Source organism: Rhinolophus sinicus, linkage group LG05, assembly GCF_036562045.2.
Source record: "Rhinolophus sinicus isolate RSC01 linkage group LG05, ASM3656204v1, whole genome shotgun sequence".
NCBI lineage: Eukaryota > Metazoa > Chordata > Mammalia > Chiroptera > Rhinolophidae > Rhinolophus > Rhinolophus sinicus.
Genome location: NC_133755.1, coordinates 165,200,158 through 165,223,791, shown reverse-complemented (window position 1 = coordinate 165,223,791; position 23,634 = coordinate 165,200,158). Strand labels below are relative to the sequence as shown.

At 37.3% G+C, this 23,634-nt stretch overlaps 1 protein-coding gene across 15 annotated transcripts in view; it reads left to right on the top strand.

Annotated features, from left to right (window-relative positions):
• The window catches only part of PLAGL1 (PLAG1 like zinc finger 1), a 105,273-nt gene that overhangs the window by 49,439 nt on the left and 32,200 nt on the right, over window positions 1-23,634 (top strand). For all 15 annotated transcript variants that reach the window (XM_019744484.2, XM_019744480.2, XM_019744474.2 and 12 more), the window contains exon 3: window positions 12,510-12,549. The gene's annotated coding sequence lies outside the window, so the exon portion shown is untranslated. The remainder of the gene's footprint in view (window positions 1-12,509; window positions 12,550-23,634) is intronic.

Genomic DNA, 23,634 nt, shown 5'->3' with positions numbered 1-23,634 from the left:
CCTTTCATCACCAATCTTCATATCTAAATGTCATTTCCAGTTGGTCAGGTTCTTAGAGATTGGGTTCCAGCACCTACCATGATACTTTGCATACAAAGAGCTATTGCTAAATAGCTACCACTCTTAAGTACCTACTATAATTGTGCTACAATTTTGCAAAGTAAGTATTATTGTCTGTTTTAAATTGTGAAGAAACTCAGTATCAAAGAGATTAAGAAACTTGCCCAACATCTTATAGTTAGTAAGTGGCAAAACTGGTTTGTCTGATTCAAAAGCTCTTGCTATTTCTTCTATGCCATACTGCTTTGGTACTAAAAATAAATAGTTAAATAAAATTATTAAAGAGATGTGTTTATGGTAAAACACGCTACTGAACTTGCTTCACTTACGTTGCCAGTCTGCTGCTCGGAGTCTTCGTTTCAGTGACCAGGCTCCTTGCTGTGGACTAACTGATATACTCCTGTTTCCTATGGATTTTCCTTCTAAGTCTTTTTTTTTAAAAATAGTAATGGATAAGGTTTGAATAGTCTAATTTTGGCTTATTTTGGGGTCAGTGAATCAGTTAGAAACTGAAGCACAATTTGGTCACTATTTTATTTTTAAGTAGAAAATTTTGCATCTGTCTAATAACCTTTACTAAGGCAACTGATAAGGTAAAAAAATAGTCAGCTTATCTTTTATGAAGTACTTTTTCTCCTTCTATTAAGGTATAAAATACTTGGGGGGGTGAAGCATACAAAGTGTGCCAATTTTAAACGTACAGATTTATGAATGTTTATATATATGTAGACCTATGTAACCATTAGTTCAAGATAGGTAATGTTACATCCATCCAGAAAGAGAAAATTGTCTCGTGCATCTCCCAGCCAGTACCTCCCCTGGAGATAATACTCTTCTGATTTCCATCACTGTAGATTAGTTTCATGTATTCTTGAACTTTAAGGGTAACCAAATAGTATATATTCCTTTGTGTTTGACTTCTTTCATTCCGCATCCTTTTTTGAAATCCATCCATGTTGAAACATGTGTAGTTTGTTCTTTCTTTCTCATATATTTTCTGATTATCATTCCATTGTATCAACAGACCACAATTTTTTAAAATCCATTCTGTTAATAGATGTGTAGGCTGTGTTCTAGTTTTGGCTGTTAAAAATAAAGTTGCTATGAAGTCATACACAGATATTTTGGTGGACATCTGCAGTATTTTGCTTGGGACCAACATATCTAAGACTAGAATTGTTAAGTCATAGGGTAGCCATATGTTTAAAGAAACTCTGCCGAAAGGTCTACCAATAGTGAATGACTCCTGCTAGCAGCGAGAGTTATTGTTTTAACACCACATTTTCACCAGTACTTGATATTATTACTCTTTTTCATTTTTAGCTCTCTGGCGGATGTGAGGTGATATCTCATGGTTTTCATTTGCATTTCCTTCATTATTAATAATGGAGCCAGCTGCTTCCTAGTGAGACAAATGTTCAGATCTTGTTAAAGTCCCTCTTAAGTGTTTCATTATTATATGATGTTGTTGCCACCATCACAGTTGAGGTAATGAAATTCTAAATCAAGAAAATCTAAAGAAAGATGTGGTTCAGCAGGTCTCATAATAGAGTGGACCATGGTGGGAGGGAGATGAAATGAAACATCCTCTGTCTTTGTTAGCTGTTTAACATCCCTCATCTTTTCTGTTTTGGAAAAGAGATGGAAGGTCTAGATTCCAGTTTCTTCTATTTGTTTTAATTTTACTGTTAATTACCATTTAGGCAGTCAGTGATGTCAGCTTTTCATAGGAAATGTTTAGTATTACTAGGCCTTGAGACAGGTCTCGTTTGAATATCTGTTCTCTGACCCCATGGTGCTAGCCAGTGGCTCCATCCTTCTCACTTTTTTTGGTGGCTCTGCCCCTGAGGCGCGGAGGGTGGGCAGCCTGGCCCACTGAAACCTAGGATGGAGGCCCCACCCTTTGAAACCAAGGAGAAAACAGCCTTAACCTTTGGGACCTTAGTGGGAGTGGAATACTGATGATCTCTGAATTGTCTTTGGGGTCATTCTTTCCTTTTCTTGAAGAATAAAGCATGTTTGCAGCCAAATAGCTCTATGGTGTAGTCCTATTCAGTCTCAGAAGTCTAAAAGCCTTCTTTTATTTCATTCTGTCAGTGTTCCCTTTGGTCCAAACTGGCATTGTCTTTGCTGGTATAATCCCATCTCTATTCCTGGCTTCTGCTGACTTGGCTGATTAACTCCAAGCGTAATCTCATTATAGAGTGATTATCCAGCCACACCCTTGGTGTTCTCTCTAGGATATGCTTTCTCAAGTTGTGATTTCTTTTTGCTTAAGTATTTCTTCAACTTATCTCTCTCCTCTCACATTTTACTATAAGTAATAAGGAGAAGCCAGATCACACCTTCAACACTTTGATTAGAAATCTCTTCAACTAAATATCCAATGTCCTCGCTTGTAAGTTCTTCCTTCCAATAAACACTAGAGCGCAATTCAGCCAAATTCTTTGCTAGCTTATAACAAGGATCATCTTTCCTCCACTTTCCACTAGCATGTTCTTCATTTCCACCTGAATTCTCACAATCACCTTTAACGTTCATATTTCTACCAGTCTCTTCAGGGCAGTCTAGACTTTTCTAGCATGTATCTCAACACTCTTTCAGCCTCAACCCATTACTCAGTTCTAAGCCACTTGCACACTTTCAGCATTTCTTAGAGCAGCGCCCCACTTCACAGTACCAAATCTGTATTAGTTTGCTTAGGCTGCTGTAACAGAATTCTACAGATTGGGTGGCTAAGTAACAGAAATTTATTTTCTTACAATTCTGGAGGCGAGAAGTCCAAGATCAAGGTGCCAGCAAGTTTGGTTTTTGATAAGGCCTCTCTTCCTGGCTTGCAGACAGCTGCCTTCTTGCTGTGTCTTCACATGGTCTTTCTTTTGTGCATGCGTATGTATATGGAGAGAGTGGTCTCTGTTGTGTCTTCATCTCCTTATAAGACACCAGTCCTATTAGATTAGGTCTCCATCCTAAACCTCACAGAAGCATAATTACCTCCCTAAAGGCCCTATCTTCAAATAGTCACATTGGGGGCTTCAACATATGAATTTTGAGAGACACACCTGAGGTCCCTAACAGTGGGTTTTGTAGAAATGCATGTAGCAGTAAAATATTGGGACTGCACATAGCTGCTTTAGTGTTCATGCTACTCTGACTCTCTGCCATATTTTTGTTGTTGTTGTTGTTTTTAAGAATACTATTAGTAGCATTTACAATGCAACTAGTTTAGTTTAGCTGCTTCTGGAGATTTTGAAAGCTTGTGAGAAATAGAGCTATTACATTAATTTTGTCTGCACTTCTGTGAAGCGTGAAGTCGTGTCATGTTTTAAGGGTAATACCTTGTCTCATTCAAAGAGATGTTTAAAACTGCATTCTACAAAATGCTTTTAAACAGCTGAGGAAAGATGTTCATATTCTCAGAGGACATGATTTAAAAAATCATTCACTGTGGTTTTGAAATCTACAAGTATATAGGAAAATTGTTGATTTTTCTGACACTTTTCTGGGATTATTAATATAATATAGACCCAGACATATCTTTGGATATTGTAAATTATAAATTTTTCCGCTACACATTAGGGTTTTGGTTTTTGGTAGTGATTTACAACTTTGTTAATCCCAGGTTTTCCCCTACAGTATTGGAGGAGATAATAGAAAATACTCTAATTTAAAGCATAAACACGTTACTCAGATTTTTAGCAATTAATTAAGAGTAGGTGTTGTCTGGTTGTATGTGTACAAAACATGAAGGAACGTTTAATTTTTTTCTAGTAGGCTGATAACTCATAATATTTTGTAGTTATCTAAAGTCAGCGAATTTCCTTGCCCCCTCTTATGCTGGCTTGGATTAAAATAGGAGGAAAGAAGAGGAAGAGACTTGGTTGGTCCATGAGGTTGGGATATTTTGGAGAAGAGGATTGATCAGAAGTTGTATGTATTGAAGACCATGTTGATTTCATAAATCTTCTCTTAAAAGCTTTCAGCTGTTTAGAAGTCAGCGTCCCTATTTCTGTAATTGTTTTGACAGGTGGAGGTAGTGGTGTAGTCTTTTCTGTCTCTTGCCCGGCTCTTTTGTCCTGAATTACCTATATATGTTGTTTTAAAATGAGAAACATCAAACTTCACTGGTCAATAGGATCCAAGACTACATGTGGGGGACTTAGGAACAGCTAATGCAGAGCTAATTGTAGTAAAGACAGCATCTGATCTCCCTTTTTAGAGCAGAGACTGATATATAACAGTTCCTCCTGAACTGTCACTTCTGGTCCCCATTTGTAATGGGGAAATGAAGTGAATGGAAAATGTTTCCAAATGAAAATGAGATCGTAAATCTGTTAAAAGCGGGTGGCTGCCGTAAAAACACAAATACAGACAGTATATGAGCAGTAGTGAGGTGCTCCAGAACTAGCAAAAAATCAACTTAGAAGAAATCTCATGTAAGCATAAATTGTTTTTAAAAAGCATAGCTTCATTTTAGATCAGAAAGGAAGAACAGAATTTGACAGCCAACGCTTATAAATACTATTCACATAATTAAAGACTGTATAAAGTGGATAAGTTTTGTCAACAAGAGATTTGATGGCATTGTTAATAGGCCCAAGGGAGAACGAGATCTCATGAACAGAAAAGACTGTCGGGTCCCCCAATATCTACGTTACTGTGGTGGTGTAGAGTATGGTAAAGTTGGTTCTTCTGACTGTCAACAATTGATACCACTCTCCATTAAGATCATGTAACTAACTTACCTTGTTTGAATTCTACTCCACTAAGAAAGCTGTGTATCAGGAGAGGCTAGGTTATGCTGCAGAATAAATAGCTCCCAAAGCTCAGTGTGGTTTAACACAACAGAAATGATTAGGTTACTGTTTGCCCATGCTGCAAGTCCAGAGTGGATTGGTGGTGGGAGAGTTGGGGGGGAGTGTCTCTGTTTTATACAGTCACTCCGCGACCTTATACCTTACAGCTGTATGATCTGAAACACATGGCAGTGACACAGTGCTTTCTATCATACAGGAAGGGAGTCTTAGAGGGTTCATGCTGCTAATTAAATACTTTGGTTTGGGATACTTGTTGTTTCTGCTCACAGCCCATTAGCTAAAACAAATCACATAGCTCCCACTAACTGTAATGGAGTGAGAAAATGTCCTTATCTCGTGTGCATCAAGACTGGATATCACTGAGCACTGGAAATTTCAACCACGTCAGCCCTCGTGCTCACTAAATATTCAGTTCACTTTTCTTCCCCAATACAGACTATATTAACTCCCTCCCCAAGGGGTACAAGCTGACTTTCTATCCAGTTACTGCATCTACTCAGTGTCTAGGATTTCTTGGTTAGTGCATAATTTCTACATTAAATCTGAAGAAGGCTTTTCTTCTCTAGGAGACCTGTGAAATAAAAATGCAAGTTATTTGCACACACACGCGCACCTCACTTGCCACCACACATACCTATTATATAATGGTAGACTAGTTAAATACCATAAACTCTTCTGTCTAGAAAAGGCAAACATGGAAGGAAGACACTTCGGAGTCACTGGTCTGTAGCAATTCTGAAATCCCTCACAACAGATACTGGAACACCCTGGGGGAGCAAAATACTTCTTGATTAGGGCCTGATTCTACCTTCTTGTTGTTCATTGCTTCCATAGGCCTGATTTTGCCTTCTGGGGGTGGGGAGGGTGGTCTTCCCTTTATCTTCCTTAGCTACTATGAGTGGAGAATAGAGAATTTGCTGTACCTGGGAACTAGGCAACTCTGTCTACCCGCTTCTTCCATATACAAGGTTGGGAGCCAAAGGGTCATTTCAAGACTTCAGCTGATAGGCTGGTTCTCTTTAGCAGCACAATTCTGTACAAAATCCAGATTTCTTATCTGTTTGTTTCCAGTCAGTTCTATGTGCTAATAATAGTAAACACACCCCTGTTTTTTTCTTTTGTTTCAAAACCTGGTTCTCAGATCTGCTACATTGATTTGCTTGCTCACTCCTATAGGTCTCTTTCTGGACATAAAGAAAGTTATTTTGGGACTGGCTGGCTTCTGTTGAGAGCTTTACCTCTAATCTTATCTTTTCCTCAGTCATTTTATTCAAATACAATGATTTAATGGATACATTATATGTTCTTTCCCCGAGGCAATTTAATTTTTTAATAAAAGGTTTCTGGTCTTATGACCTTCACCAGAGTCTATGGGTGTTGAGAAGCAGTTAGCTCTTGTAACGTTGCAAATCTGAAATGTCTGGAATCTCTCCATTCCCCTTCATTTCTTCTTGAAAACTGGATAATTCTTTTCGGAGCTCATCTCTCTCTTGAATACGTTGTCCAGTGCAGCCAGTAATAACCAATGTACATTGCAAATGTTTTGTTTTCTTATCTCTTCTAGAGCTGCAAGTTCATTAGGCAGGTGATCTGCCTCCCGAGGCACCCGAGCAAATGCATTACCAAATATTTTGCCAGTGTATAAAATACATCATTATCTTTCCAGCCCTTAAGATCAGTTCCCTCACTGCTCCCTGACCACTAAACCAAGGTCACATGTTTTAGGTTTTTGCTAGAGAAGCATCCTACTTCTGGTACCAATTCTATGTAGTCATTATGGGCTAAAGTTATGCTGTGCTAACAAGCCATCCCAAAACCTCAGTGGCTTCACTGAAGGATGTTTCATTTTTTTGCTCACACTGAACATCTATTGTGGATTTGTGGGAGACTCCCTCTGCTCCACATGGTCAGACTCAAGCCTGTGGATGCACCACCATCTTGTAGCTGTTTGCTCGCCTACACTTGATCTTCTTGGTGCCATGGTAGGGAAAGAAAATATTCAGTGGTCTTGCACCAGTAGTTAACTATTTATTAGCAGCCTATAACTAGTCATGTGGCCCTGCCTAACTATAAGAGGGGAGAGAAGTTCAAGCAGGAATGTAAAAAGAAGGACTTGTACCATACATCTGAATAGTTGAGTTACAAATTAAGCTAACAAACTAACTAAAAATATATGCTATCGTTCCCTAGACAAATTTATTTCATGTGACCTGGAAAACCAGGTTTGAATGTGGAATTCTTGAGATTTTCTGCATCTCTGCAACAGGACAGTGTAGGGAGAGCTGGCCTGTCTTCTCTTTGCCTCATGTTCCAGGCCCAGTTCTGCACCATGAAAGGCACACATTTGAGCTGTGTTCGTACCCCTGCAAACAGCCACCCCTGGCCATCTCGTGGACCTGGGGTTGCGTACACAGTGGTACAGTCTACTCTCAAAAACGCAGATCTGGGAAATGGGATTGTGTAGTCCCTGGTAGCAGGCTTGAAGCTCTTTGGACAAGGAATTCCATGGTTCCAGGAACATAGTGTAAGAGGAGAGTCTGGGTTTAATGGCAGTTCTAAGCCAGTGTAACCTCTGTGTGCCCATGAAGTGAGAACAGGAGATGGGTGAGCACACAAGTCTGTACCATACCTGCTGCTTCTAACTTAGTTCCCTACGTAAACAGAGCTAGGGAGAGAAAATGTGCTGATCACCAAAGTTGAGTATCATGTCTTAACAATTGTAATTCTCATAAAGCCCCATAATGATATATAAATCAGTTTCTTACATGTTTGCTCATAGCCAATTTTCATCAATCCTAGGTTTTCTGCCCTTGCGGAGGAATTGGGACTATGTCACATCCCTCTGAGTAATGCTCTTACCTTGCTACCATGTGATAGGAGCAACTAAGAAACTATGCGATCTAACCACGATGAAGGGCAGGTAGCCTGGGGTACGGAATCCAGGCTTCCTGTACAAATGCTGGCTCTACTAGTTCTTAACTCTCTGATACAGGCAAAGGTTTTATTCTTTCTCTGCCAAAATTTTCTTATTTGTAAAAAGGGGATAAAGCCTCCTATTCTCGGGTGGTTGTGACAATTAAATAAAATAATATATATCAAGTGCTACACAGAAAATATTAATAGGTCAAGCAAAGTCCTTTTTCTCACTTAAAAAAAAGATGAAAAACAATGAGATATTACAAGCGAGGAGGGAGGTAGGATCCCTGGAAGGTGAAGTGTTTAGACTAATATCCTGAAAAGTGCTTTGGGGCAGCCCTGGGCTCCTGCTTATCTCCAAGGGAAGATCTGTCTTTGCTATCTCAACGTAGTAATCTCTGTGAGTTTCAGTATACTTATTTTTTAAGTGAGGATAATAAGAACTGCTTTGATGACCTTGATAAGGACCCTTTGATAGAGTGGTGGAGATAAGAGCTAGGGGAATGCGTTGGAAAGTGAATAGGAGGCGAGGAAATGGGGATTATCTGAGTTCTTAATTCTTTTCAGAAGTTAGTCTGAGGAAGTTAGTCTGGGAAGATAGTAGCTGAAGAGAAGTAAAGTCAATGAAGATTTTGTTTATTAAAGTTTGGGAAATAGCAGAGCATCGTATATTGAAGAGAAGTATCTGTAATAGAGAGAGGAAGATAACGTAGAGGAAACTGAATGGAGAGGTATGGTTGACCTTCGGTGCTAGGAAGGGAAGTAGGTCAGTGTTGGAAAGATGAGATTCTTTATCCAATAGCTTTTGTTTTCTCAGTGAAGCATGAAGTGAGGATCTTAGCAGAGGGATGTATGCATGGGTGTTGGGAATGAGGAAGCCAATTGGTAGATAGAGAAAGTGAGAAATAACAAGAGTGGGGAAGTGTCCTGGGGTTGTTAGGCAGGCTCTAGAACCCAAATGAGTCCGAGTTGCAGGGTTAGAGTGAAGTCACTCCCTGGCTGCGGCCCCATCTCTGAACCCTCCCTCTCTATTTCTACTACAGTAGCCTTTTCACTCTATTGTTTCTGTGCATTTTAAATGTCCCCTGAGACACTCTCCAGTCACACTGAGCTGCCTCCCTGGGCTGTCCAAGTTATCTCCAAAGTACTCATTATTATTTGGTTAGTTCTCTGATTACAAAATTGTATGGTTTTTCAGTCGTCTACTCTGGCTTTCCCCCCTAGTTCTTGTTATTTTTGGTGTCAGATTTTGTAGAGAGTGAGGTCTTTCAGAAACGACTGTATTATCTTCATCTCTATATAAGGTCATTGCAATGGACTGAACGTTTATGTACCCCTAAAATTCATGTGTTGAAATCTTAACCTCTAGAATTTGAAAACCCTGTAATGTAGGTTAATAAGCTATATTATTTTCCCGGCAGGTAAATGAAATTTAAAGCAAAGTACCAAAATATACCCCAGTATTGGGTCCTGCTTTTCAGTGAAGGTCTTGATTCCCTCCCCATCTCAGGATCCGGGTTCCTGGAAACCAGAACATCTAAAATAGATCCAGTCTGCCGTTGTGTTGGCTGTGATTGTGCTCAGCAAAGGCATGTCTTAGAAATGTGTGCGTGTCTGTTCTCTGAGAATTTAATGATACAAGAAAAACAGTGAACATGAATGTAGATGTTTGAGCTGCGGTAACATGCAAACAAGACAAACGTGAAAAATGCAATTTGGTAGAATGTTTTAGAATGAAGAACCTCTGAAGAGCCATGTAAGTTTCCTGCTTATACAGTATATGCCACGGTGACTGTGTTTAGCAGTAGAGTGAGTAAGAGGGGAATTAGTGCTTCAGAGCCATCACCATTACTTACCAAGTCTTACTTGGAAAACTTTCATTGTTTGTTGTAGAAACCAGTGGAACACAAAATGACTTGATTTCATCAGAGATTTCTTTGAGGGACAGTATAGCCCAGATGCTAAGAACCTGGACCCAGGTGTCATGATCAGCCATTTGCTAGTTGTGTGACCTCACGCAACTTACTAAACCTCTTGGTATCTGAGTTTGCTCATGACCGAAAAGGAATAATAATGGTGTGTATCTCATAGGGTTGTTAGGAGGATTAAATGAGATTTTTTGTGTGTGTGTCTGTGTGTACACACACACATATATATATATAATATATACATATTACGTAGATTATACCATAATAAACACTCAGAAGTTTGTCAGAAAGATACTGAAAATAGTCCTCTATCAAAAATGGACAGATCTAGCAGACTGAAAAGCAGTAAGGACATGGCTGAACCTAACACCCATCAATCAACTAGATATAATTGACATATATAGACTATTTTATCCAACAACAGCAGAATATACATTCTTCTGAAGCCCACATAGAGCATTAACCAAGATAGGCCACATTCTGGGCCATAAAACACAATTTAACAAATTTAAAAGAATATAAATCATACAGTGTCTGCTCTCAGACCACAATGGAATTAAACTAGAAATCAATAATAGAAAGACAACTGGAAAACCTCAAAATACATGGACATTAAACAATACACTTATAAGTAACACGTAAGTCAAAGAAGAAATCAAATGAGAAACTTTAAAATATTTTGAATGAGAAGAAAATGAAAACATAGCTTATCAAAATGTGTCAGATGCAGAGAAAGCAGTGCTTAAAGGAATATGTGTAACATTGAATGCATGTGTTAGAAAAGAAGGAAGATCTAAAATCAATAATCTAAGTTTCCACCTTAGGAATCTAGAAAAAGAAGAGCAAACTAAATCTAAAGAAAGCAGAAGAATAAAGTAATAAGAATTGGAGCAGAAATCAATGATCAAAAACAAGAAATCAGTAGAGGAGAGCAGTGAAACCAAAAGCTGTTTCTTTGAAAAGATTGATAAAATTAATAAGCTTATAGTGAGGCTAAGAAAAGAAGAGGGGGGATACAAATTGCTAAGAAATGAAAGAGGGGACATCACTTCAGATGCCTTGGACATTAAGAGGATAATAAAAGAATGCTATGAACAAGTCAGTGCCCACAAATTTGATAACCTAGATGAAATGGACCAACTCCCTAAAAGATACAATCTTCCAAAACACACAAGAATAGGCAATCTGAATAAGCCATTATCTATTAAATCAAATAAATACCTAATTACCTTCCAAAACAGAGAGCACCAGGCCCAGTGAGTTTAATGGTGAATTCTGCCGAACATTTAAGGAAGAAATCATGCCAATTCTCTACATTCACTTCCAGAGGATAAAAGCAGAGGGAATATTTCCTAATTCATTCTATGAGGCCAACATTACCCTAATACCAAAACCAGATGAAGACATTACAAGGAAAGAAAACTACAGATCACTATCTCTCGTGAAGTTAGATTCAAAAGTCCTCACAAGATATTAGCAGTCACATCCAACAACGTATAAAAGGAATTACACACTACTGTTTAATGGGATTTAGCCCAAGTATGCAAGTCTGGTTCAATATTTGAAAAATCAATTAATGTAATCTATCACATCAGGCTAACGAAGAAAAATTGCATAATCATGTTAATAGATGCAAAAAGAGCATTTGACAAAACCCAACATCCATTCATGTTTTTTTTTTTAAAAAAAAAGGCTCAGGTTTTTAGGAATACAAGGGAACTTCCACAACTTGATAAAAAATATTTACAAAAAAAATCCCTACAACTAACATCATACTTAATAGTTAGACAGTACAACATCTCCCCAGATCAGAAACAAAGCAAGGATATCCCTTCTCATCCCTCCTTTTCAACATCATACTTGAAGTCCTAGCTTATGCAGTAAGACAAGAAAAGGAAAAAAAGTATACATATTAACAAAGTAGATATAAAACTGTCTTTCTTCACAGATGACATGATCATCTATTTAGAAAATCTGAAAGAATTGACCAAAAAACTCATGGAACTAACAAGCAATTATAACAAGTTTGCAGTATACAAGGTTAATATGCAAAAGTCAATTGCTTTCCTATATAGCAACAGTGAGCAAGTGGGATTTGAAATTAAAACATCTTCCCCTCAATTCTGCTGTGAATCTAAAACTGCTCTTTAAAAATACTTTAAAAATATATATTGAAAATATGGAATCTGTGAGTTTAGACAATACTTTCAGCTTATTTTTCACCTTTTGATTTTTGAAGTAAATAGTATATGTGATGGTAACAATGAGAAAAAACTACAGAGAATTTGTTCCTTAAACCAAACTCTGTAATGTAGAAAAATAGAACTCTTTATTCATGATTTGACATATAACCAGGGAGTCGTCTCTTATGGACTATACTTATTGTTCAGAAATGGATGTTATTTTAATGTTAAAAATAGATTTGTAAGGTTTAGGGACAGAAGGGGGGTTGTCGGGAACGAGGTGGGTATGTTTATAAAAGGGCAATATGAAGTTCACTATCTTGACTGTGGTATTAGGTATATGAGCCTACAGGTGATAAAGTTCGATTGAACTAAATATACATACACACAAATAAGTATAATGAGACGGGGGAAATCTCAAAAGACCAGTAGGTTGTATTACTATAAATACAATGATTGTGCTAATTTTTCTTTGGTTTTGTAAAATGTTCCCATTGGGGAAACGGAGTAAACCACATGTGAATCTGCAGTTATCTTAATGAAATTCAATTTTAAAATGCATATGAAACTATTATATAACACTAATAAATAATTTTTATTTTTAGATTGTTCCTGCCTGATTGATAACAGTCATCATTGGCTTTTGTAAGTTGATGTTTTAATTTTTTTATCTTTCCCCTCGACATTTTGCATTTTCTGATTATATGAGAGTACTTTTCCAGAGAATCTGGAGCAAAAATTGAAGCAAAACTTTTAAATTATTTGGTGCTTATAAGATTTATAAGTCTGTTTTACATTTTCTGATACCATTAGGTGATAAATAGTTATTTTGAGGAACTTTGAATTACACATCTTTGGCTAGGGCCATCTGTTTCTTTGGAGGACTTCCTATCAGGTTTATGATTAGTGGGAGCAAAGTGCTATCTGGGGAGCTGATGTTGTGTATACACACGTCCTGGTGGACATCAGAGTCTTCACTCAGACATCTTTGTGACAGATGGTAAGAGGGACTCATTACCCTGGGAGAAAGGCACTGGTGTGAGCGGTTTGACTAGTGAGGTGAAACGAGTTCTGTTTCATTTACCTGTGAAAATCTGGCAATTAGATGAAATGAGAGATGGATTCCAGATTGGGAGAATTTAGCTTTATTCCCATTTGAACATTTGGAGTAGCTATATTTCTGTTCCATAACTTTTTCTTTGTACTATATTGGGAAAAATTTAGAACTCCTGTTTTAATAATGGGTAGTTTTTTTTTTTCAGTTCAGTGAAATCCAACCTTTTGCAGTAGTGTGATCATGTTGCTCTGCTCCAGTAACTGCAGTGCCTTTCTTTACAGAGGCTGACAGCTTCTACATGGTATGGGCCCCCATTACCACTGACCTAGCCTTTTATTGCTGCCCCCCACTCACTGTTTTAGCCACACCAATACTCCTGTTCCTACACTGGCATTTTGCAGTTACTATCTCCAGAGATAGCCACGTGACTTGCCTCTTTACCTCCTTCAGATCTTCACTAAATTGTCTTCTCCTCAACCGGCCTTCCCTGATTAGCCTATTTCAAATTGCCACTGTTTATCCCTGCCTTATCCTCCCAGCACTTCCTGTCTCTTTATTATTTTTTTAGTCACCATCTGTAATATGTTTTCCTTGTTTGTCTCCCCTTCATTGGAAGATGAGCTCCATGAGGGTACAAATCTTTTTGTGTTTTGTTCACAAATATGGGAATGTGGGATGGGGAAAGGGATACTTACTGGCTTTGCCTAACATGTCATTCTTTTCTTGCTGCATCCTGGCCACAGAGATGGGTAAGTGACTCAAGTTGAGGCAATCTTTGTGTCCTATCCTTCTGCCTTCTGGTATCCTTGTCCTGGATGGGCATGTGGTCCAAGCCAGGCCAACGGGACTTTTACCCCGGGACTGTGATTTTTCTGACTGGAGGTGGCAGTCGGGAAATACTTCATATCTTTTTGTGGATCCTCTTCGCTTTTAACAGACCATTAGACAAAAGATAGATACAGCCATACACTATAATGACATTAGGAAGCACTGCATTATACAGGCATACACTATAATAATATAATGAATAAGACTATCACTATTAGAATTCTAATCTCAGAATAGTTAACATACCAAGTTATTAATGCGTTGTGACAATAATTAATACAAGAAGAATATTAGAGCAGATACAGAGGACAATCAGAAAATTTTAACAGAATGCTATATAAAGTTGTACACAGATAAACTTTTGGTGTGTAAGACTATAACGAAGGTTGGTTTAATCCAGTTTGCTTTTCTGTTTGACTGATACAGTCTTCCTAACAGTTATGCAATAATTACTTCCATGCTATATAATTTTCATAGCTCAGAAAGATAAAGAGGCTTATACAACCCTCATTAAAACCTAATAGCCAGCTCAAACTTTTTTTTTTTTTAAGATTTTATTGGGGAAGGGGAACAGAACTTTATTGGGGAACAGTGTGTACTTCCAGGACTTTTTTCCAAGTCAAGTTGTTGTTCTTTCAATCTTAGTTGTGGAGGGTGCTATTCAGCTTCAAGTTGTTGTCCTTTCAGTCTTAGTTGTGGAGGGCGCAGCTCAGCTCCAGGTCCAGTTGCCATTACTAGTTGCAGGGGGCACAGCCCACCATCCATTACAGGAGTTGAACCGGCAACCTTGTGGTTGAGAGGACGCGCTCCAACCAACTGAGCCATCTGGGAGCTCAGCGGTAGCTCAGCTCAAGGTGCCGTGTTCAATCTTAGTTGCAGGGGGCGCTGCCCACCATCCCTTATGGGACTCGAGGAATTGAACTGACAACCTTGTGGTTGAGAGCCCACTGGCCCATGTGGGAATCAAACCGGCAGCCTTCGGAGTTAGAAGCACGGAGCTCTAACCGCCTGAGCCACCGGGCCGGCCCAGCTCAAACATTTTTAAATATTTACCTGTTAGTTATGAGAATAAATATAAAAATCTGCAAATAAGATTTTAAAAAGAACTGTCTACTGTGACCAATAGGACTTACCCCCAAGAGTACAAAGATTATTCAGTATTTGGGAATCTTATATATAAACTACATGATATCAATACTTTTTTTAAAGTTTGAACTCAGAGTCCCATGGAGCATTTAATAACATTTAGCACCCATTTCTGGTAATACCTTAGGAATACTACTTTATTATAGTGGTACCAAATATTTGTTTTCAACATTAGCACATTTCTTATTAACAGCGAAACCCACAAACATTTACACCAAAATCAGGAGTAGTGACATGATGTCTGCTAACACGGTTGTGTAAGTTCTAGCCAGTGCAGGGAGACAGAAAAGTAACAAGTATGGTTATTTAAAAAAAGGTGTTAGTACTAAAACTAGTACTTGGTAAAAGTTTTTGGTAAAAAACTCTTTTTTCAAGTTCTTGGTAAAAAAATGAATAGATCTTGATACTTTTAGTAAATGGTTCCTAATACCATTTTGTTATAGAGGACTTAGAATGTTCTTTCAGAATTTAGTTCCAGAAACTCTCTAAGGGCTATAAATTAGGGAGCAGACAGCATGGTTGAGAGCACAAGTTTTAGAACCAAGCACAACCTAGCTTGAATTCTGGCTGTAATGCCAGTAAGTACATGACTATGAGCAAGTTAATGAACCCTTTCTTAGCCACAGTTTGTCATTTATGAAATTGAAATAATAGCTGTGAGATTTATGAGAATTAATTGAGGTGATAGACCTGGCCATTAGCAACATTCAGTAACTATTAACCTTTTAACTAATTCTATATTGCTTAGTATTACAAGCTTGAGGTACTAGTAATAAACAATTTTACAATGTACTTTATAGAGAAGACAATCTTTTATTATGTATATCATATATAGTAAAATTAAATATATATGTATATGTATGGAAGAGAACACGACTAGGAGACATGGGCTGCTCTGTAATGTGACCCAGCAAGTCACTTTTTGCATTTTTTGAGCTTTTAGGTAATCTCTACATCTCACCAAAGTGGACAAAATGAAGTGAGATAATATAGATGTGTCAGTATTTACTTCTAAGTATAAAGCAAGTATAAGGACATGGAATTTGATACTGAGGAGACTTCCACCATGACGTCCAGCCATGATGTAGTAACAAGAACTGGACTTGTTCTCCTGCCTTGAACAGCCCCAAAAAACAACAACAACAAAACAAACAAACAAACAAAAAACAAAGAAAGGGAGGGAGGGAGGGGGAGAGGGAGAGAGAGAGAGAGAGAGGAAGAAAGATAGAGAGGGAGAAAGCTCTCCATAAAATATATGAAACAAAGGTTTTCAGACATTGGGCAACAAGCAGCATAAGAGGTGAACCCCGAGAGAAGGGAAACAGATGATGTGCCCTTGTGTAAGAAGGAGAACCAAATACAGCCCAGTGATCACCTTGAATTGAGGGGATAGAATTAGTAGTTCAGGGAGGCTGAGGCAGCTAGAATTTGCAAGACAGGGTACCAGAGAAGAGAGAGTTGCACAAAGAGAACACTTGAGCTCTTCAGAGAGTTCCCCTGGAGTCTTCAGCAAGTGCTGATTAGTGCATGCATGTAAGAGAACTACCCAAGGCTGGGAAAAGAACCACTGGAAAGGGAAAGGTAGCTCATATGGCTGGGAAGTGTGTTAACCCCACCATTCAGAGTAGAAAAACGTTCTAATACAAGTGACACTAGATGGAGTATCAGAAGGGTATTGCCTCAGTAGTGAGGCAAAATTCGTCCTAGAATAAAGGTTACTTTGCTCCTTCCTAAAAACATCTTAAAATAAGCCATTAAAGAGGGATCATAAAACTTTTTTTTAAAGGGCCAAATGGAAAATATTTTAGGATTTGCAGGCCATATGATCTCTCTTGTAACTACTAAGCTCTGTCGTTGTAATGTTAAAGCAGCCATAGACAATATGTAAATGAATGGAATGGCTGTATTCAAATAAACCTTTTTTTATAGAAATAGGCTGTGGGCCAGATTTAACCTGTGGGGTATAGTTTGCAGGTTTAAAGAGTCAAATTGTTTCCAGTAGCTTAACTCCCAGAACAGAGCTCAGGAATATTTGAAGAAATACAAAATATCCAGCTCCTAACAAGGTAAAGTACACAGTGCCTTAGTATTCAATCAAAATTTACCAGGTATGCAACGAAGCAGGAAGATTCAACAGTGAAGAGAAAAATCAATCAATAGAAATAGACTCAGAAATGACATAGATTTAATAAAGATATTAATGAAGAAATTTAATAGATTTCATTTAAATGAATTAATAAGATTTTAATAAACATATACTAAACAAAGATATTAAAACAGTTATTATCACTGTGTTCCATGTAGAAAGATAGCATAATGTTTGTTAAGAATAGACATAAAGCTACAAAAAGATCCAAATTGATCTTTTAGAGACAACACAAACATCTGAGATGAAAAACACTGGATAGGATTAATAGTAGTCTACAAGTAGTTGCAGGAAGCAAGATTTCCTGAACTTGAAAACGCTCCAATAGACATTATACAAACTAAAACACACACACACAAACTGAGTAAACAGAATAGCTCATCAGTGAGCTGTGGGATAACTTCTGTCACCCAAATATATGTGTAATTGGAGTCTTCAAAGGAAGGAAGGAACAGAAAAAACATTTAAAGAAATAATGGTTGAAAGTTTGCTATATTTGATGAAAACAATAAGCCCACATACCTCAGAAGCTCAATGAATATCTTGCAAGTACAAAAAAAAAAAGAAAAAGAAAAAGAAAAATCACATCAAGGCACACCATAATCAAATAGTTTAAAACCAATAACAAATGGAAGATTTTAAAGCAGAGAACAAAGACATCATAAATTTGGAGAAACAAAGAATGACATTAGGCTTTTCATCAAAAGCAGTACAATCCAGAAGATAATGGAGTAACATCTTTAAAGTAATAAAAGAAAAACTGTCAACCTAAGAATCTATAGCTAATAAAAACACACTTCAAAAAAGATAGTGAAATAAAGACTTTTTCAAGCATACAAAAGTTGAAAGAATACATCACCATTAGGCCTACACTACTGAAAATGTTAGGAAGAAGGACAATACCAGGTGGAGAAAAAGAGCGCCAGAAATGGTAGCCATCTAGGTAAATCTACAAGATTTTTAAAATTTAAATCTTTTAAGGAGGATAATTGGTTGTTTAACAAAAATAGTAACAATGGAGTTGGGGTTTATAACATGTGAAATGTACAACAATAATTGCACCAAGGTCAGGAGGGGAAAAATTGAAATATAAAATCATTAAGTTTTTATACTATATGTTAAGAGGTATAATAGTGCTTGAAGGTACTTTGTATTAAGGATATGATTATAAACACTAAATCAACTGCTCAAACATCAAACCACAGAGTTATAAGCCAAAAGAGGTAAAATTAAATCAGAAAACAGTCCAAAAGAAGGCGGAAAAAGAAAAGGAAAGGGGGAACAGAGAACAGATGGGACAAATACAAAACAAATAGCAAGATGCTACATTTCAGCCTAACCGTGTCAATATCACATTAAGTATAAATGGTATAAATACTCTAGTTAAATGACAAATGTCAGAATTTTTTGAAAAAACAAGAATTAACTATATGATGCTTGCAAAAAATGCCTTTCACATATATAAAGATACAGATAGGTAATAAGCTAAAAGATGGAAAACAATATATATTTTAGCACTAATTTAGGGGGGAAAAAGACTGGAATTGCTATATTAATATCAGACAAAGTAGAAATTAGAGCAAAGAATATTGCCAGGAATAAAGAAGGTTCTTATATAGTGATAAAGTAGTAAAGTCATCTAGGGGACATAATCTTAAATGTTCATGCACCTAATAATAGAGTTTCAGTATACACAAGGAGAAATAGACAAATTCACTATTATAGTGAGATTCCAACACCCTTCTCTCAATAGATGATAGATCAAGTAAATAGAATATCACTAAGGAAACAGAAGACTCGAACAGCACTACCAACCAACTGGACCTAATTGACATTTATAGAACATTTTACCCAACAACACATTCTTTTCAAGTGCACCCAGAGCATTTATCAAAATAGACAATATTCTGGATAAGAAAACAAGTTAATTAATTTAAAAGGATTTAAATCATATAAAGAATGTTCCCTAACCATAATGGAATTAAGTTAGAACAGAAAGGTATCTGGTAAAATAGCTTATGACTGAACAGCACACTTTCAACTAACCCAGGGCACATTCTAGGCCATGCAAATCACCTTAAATTTAACAGGATAGAAATCATACAAAATATATTGTCAGACTACAACAGAACTAAACTGGAAATCAATAACAAAAAGAAAGCTGGAAATTTCTCATCTTTGGAAATTAAAACCCATGGGTGAAAGAAGTTTCATGAAAAAATTAAAATTTTAAACAAAATGAAAATACAGTTTATGAAAATGAGTGGGATGCAGCTAAACCAGTGCTTAGAGGGAAAATTATAGCATTAAATTTATGTATTAGGAAAGAAAATCTAAAATCATTAACCTAATGTATCCACCTTATGAAACTAGAGATAGAAGAGGAAATTAAACCTAAAGCAAGCAAAAGAAAGTAAATGATAAAAATTAGAGAAGTCAACAAAATTGAAAATAGGAAAACAGTAGAGAAAATCAGCAAAACGAAAAGCTGGTTCTTTGAAAAGATCAGTAAAATAATAAACCTCTAGCCAGACTAACCAACAAAGAGAGAAGACATAAAATACTGATACCAGGAATAAAAGAGGGGCCATGACTACTGGATATTACAGGGATAATTAGGGAATACTACTAACAATCCCTGCCCACAAATTTGATAAATTTGATGAGATGGACTAATTCCTAGAAAGATATATACAAAACACCAAAACTCATTTGAGAAATAGATTACCTGAACAGCCCTGTATCAATTAAAGAAATCAAATTAATAGTAAAACAAAACAACACCAGCAAAACTTTTAAAAAATAAAACACTAGACTCAAATGGTTGCACTGGTGAATTTTACCAAATAACCCATGTGACAAAAAAGAAATGAAAAGGGAAATTAGAAAGTATTTTGAACTGAATGAAAATGAAAACTTATTTCCAGATAACTAGAATGCAACTATAGCAGTGCTTAGAGGGAAATTTATAGCACTATGTTCCTATAAAAGAACAGTCTCAAATTAATAGCTCAATATAAGGAATTTCTAAAATTGTCTTCAAATATCTGAATGCTTTTGTTAAAAAACATGTTTGTTTCATGTTATTGGAAAAACCATTAGGGGTGGTTATAAAAGGGTAGCTGTTAGCTCTTCATAGGAAAGAGATAACCATCAGACTTCCCCAGCTACAGGCTGTTTCTTTAGCAAGACATGTTCCCCCACATATTCTTAAGGTTTCTTTCCAACTATTAATTTCTGAGACAGATGGTATTAAAGGAATAAAAATATTTTGCATGTTAAGAGGCTATAGATTTACACACACATTTAAAATGATGTATTATATAGTATATAATGCAATACAAGAATGAGCAGTATTTTTAACGTCAGAGAACTGTAGAATTAGAAGTAGCCTTAAGTGGGCTTTATACAGGTTATCTAATTTTATCCTTCACAAACCCTATGAGAAAAGGTATTATTATTCATATTTTATAGATGAGGAAACTGAGGTTCTGATAATAGTTAATTGCGTGATTTACAAAACTACTAAAAGGTGACACTAAATTTTAAATATGGATCTGACACCAGAGTCGATACACTACGTCTTGGAATGAGTGCTGCAATGCATTGAGTTTAGAAATAGATTTTGATTACTTGTTTAATATAACTGTGGTGAGAAAACCTCAGTGAATAATTATATGCATACATGGTACCTCTGTACAATGGAAACAGGATGAGATTTAGACAAAATACTTAAAGTTTACTGTGCTACTTATTCTGTGACTTTGGCCAATCAGTTTTTTACCTCTCGAGCCTATTTTCCTCATTCAAAACCAGAAATTAATAAACTGTATGTCAGCTGGTTGCTGGTTCTGTCTCCGTTATGGAAGACTAGGAAGATAGAGAGGCCCAAAATGGACCAGTGCCAGAATCAGCTTTAAGCTTCCTACTATAACTGTCCCACTGCACCTACTAAGAAGCTACATTTTCTATGCAGCTTAGAGTTCTGTATTTTCAAATTCATTTCTGTCCCAACCTGACAGTAGGTGTAAGTCTTCTCCTTGAGGGCTGTTCAGCACGCTATACAAAATGGTGTCTTTGGCTGTCAAATGGTGACAGGAGCTCCCAGGTCAGTCCTGAAGCTCAAAAGATGGGCACGTGGGGAGGTTATATTCTGTGTCAGGGAATGAGTTCTCCATACCTTTCATTCCAATGTTGTTTATTTTCTTTTTGGTTTAGGAATTTTGAAACTTAACCCATCTATTCCCATGTTGACTCAGGATTAGAAACAGAAATGGAGTGGAGCACGATAAAATGAACACATTTTGTTACAGGTTTTCATGGAGGTTGTGTCAAAGAAGCAGTTCAGAATTCAGTGGAGACCTTGGAAATCTTTTAATTACATCTGTTCAGTGTACATAACCAATCAGGGTAATCCATTTTCTTTCCTAGCCCCTCCTCACTCCCACAAACACACACACAGCTCATTCACACACAGACTGTCATTTAGGAGCTTGGATTACCAGTTTGGGTGATTACGTAGCTCAAATCAAAAAGCTAACTGTTCTATCTCTGGTCACGGTTTTGTTTTGCAAACAGAATTTACGCAAACGGACTCTTTCTTTAGGTCTAGCGGCCTTCCCTGGAGATCAGCCCTGAGGGTAGCCCTAGGAATCACAGCTCTAGATTCATCACACCTCCGAGTTCACTGGGTGGGAGCCAATAAGGACTGCACCTATAGCCACACTCCTCTCATCAGTACAACTGTTAGACTGAGAATAAAGTGTCCCCGTAGTTGGGGTACGGTGACAAAAAAGAAATTGCAGATTAAGTGAGACCATCACTTGTGGGATTGCAGGATGGAAAAAGAAAGGGAGAGTGAGCAAGCGAAGTTTATTTATGGAATGTCAGGGGGCCATTGAGGCTCAGCAGGCCCGAGAAGCGAGGACTTCCCTTGGTGCTTGTTTTCTCCCTCTGACCTTGGATGAACTAGCGCGCAGTATATTATGCCGGGCGATTGTGCTGGTTTGTCATGGTTAGCATTCTGGACTGTCACTGGAATGTAGGAAACGGATGAATTTGAATTGAACCATGAGGTGGTCTCCGGGCCCTCTCCTTGTCTCAAGGAAACCTGTCGCTGTTTGTCTGGGCCTGGCCTAATGAAAGCAATGGAGGGAAAGAGAGGTGGGCCTTTGATCTCTTTGTTGCAGCTGCTCCCTGGGAACTCGCTGAAATCAATGCCCTGTTTTCCTGAAGGAATGAATGGCTCTGCCTAACTAGCTTTGTGAAGCCGTTGGGGAATTCACTGCCTCTGTTTATTGACAGCTGAAAAGGAGCACATGGGGAGGAATGGACCTTCTTGTGAAAACCAGGCACAAGGAAAATTAGACCTCAATTTAACACAGAGGAATTTGGAAATTCACCCCAAAGGAGACGGTGGTTTCTCATGCTTACATTAGAATTACTCAAGTTTGGGGCTAGTGTGTAATGAACAATGGAGGTTCTGTCACAACTATGTTATAAGTAGGAATATGGTATGCATAATAAATGATGTTAAGTAGAAGTTGATTCAACACCCTCCTTCTTTTTTTAAACACAGAAGTAGAGGAAGACAAATATTAACCATGATATAATCAGGTGATTCTTTTATTTTTGCCTTAAGAAAACAAGTGATATTTAAAATAAGCATTATTAATATAATAACACTAAGTCTCTAGAGTTGTGTCTTTCATTCACCTATGTTTCAATACGTCTTTGACGTTTGTATCTTTCACGAATGCTAGTTATTAATGTCGTTCTGGATCATATGTGTTCATGGGATGATTACGATAATACATTTATTTTTATAAACTTACCTTCTTGGGATGTTTTAACTGAAAGTCTGTATCAAACATAAATGAAAATGGCTAACAGACCAATATAGCATTTGCAATTAGAACAGTTCATAAATCCTAAAATTATTGCCTTACTTTTGAGAACAGAGTAAGGAAAAAGTCTTGAGTTTATCATAAGGAAACATCACCATACTTTCTTTTCCATCTCCCCTCACTTGCTTGATTTCCCAGAAAGAATTTATGGCTTCTTCCTTCGGCCTCCAGCCCTTTGTGCACACCTCTATTACACCACTTAACACATTGCCCCGAAGATCTTTGTTTAGGTGTATTCTTTTAGTTGGAAGTAAAGCAGCTGTGTCGTATTCATTTTTATATGTCCAAGCCCAAAAAAGCTTTTGGCTAAGTGAATGGGTGCTGAATGAATGGGGATTGATAGCTCCCTGTACGTTACTGTGAATGTAATTACTTATCCAGGCTTCAACGGCAAATACCCCATTTTAGGAAAACCTGATTGATCTATTGTTACCTGATTGGTACCATAGCTTTAAAAAACAACAACAATCTTTCCTTTATGGAGAATTATTAAACAGGTTTTTTGTTGTTGTTGTTTTTTGTTTTTTTGTGGGGTTTTTTTGTTGTTTTTTTTTGATTTGGCAACTTTGCAGGGCAGTCCATCAGCCTCTGATCGGGAGGCATAAAAGTGCATGGCATTGTCCTTTTCAAAGCCAAGGTCTCCTCTC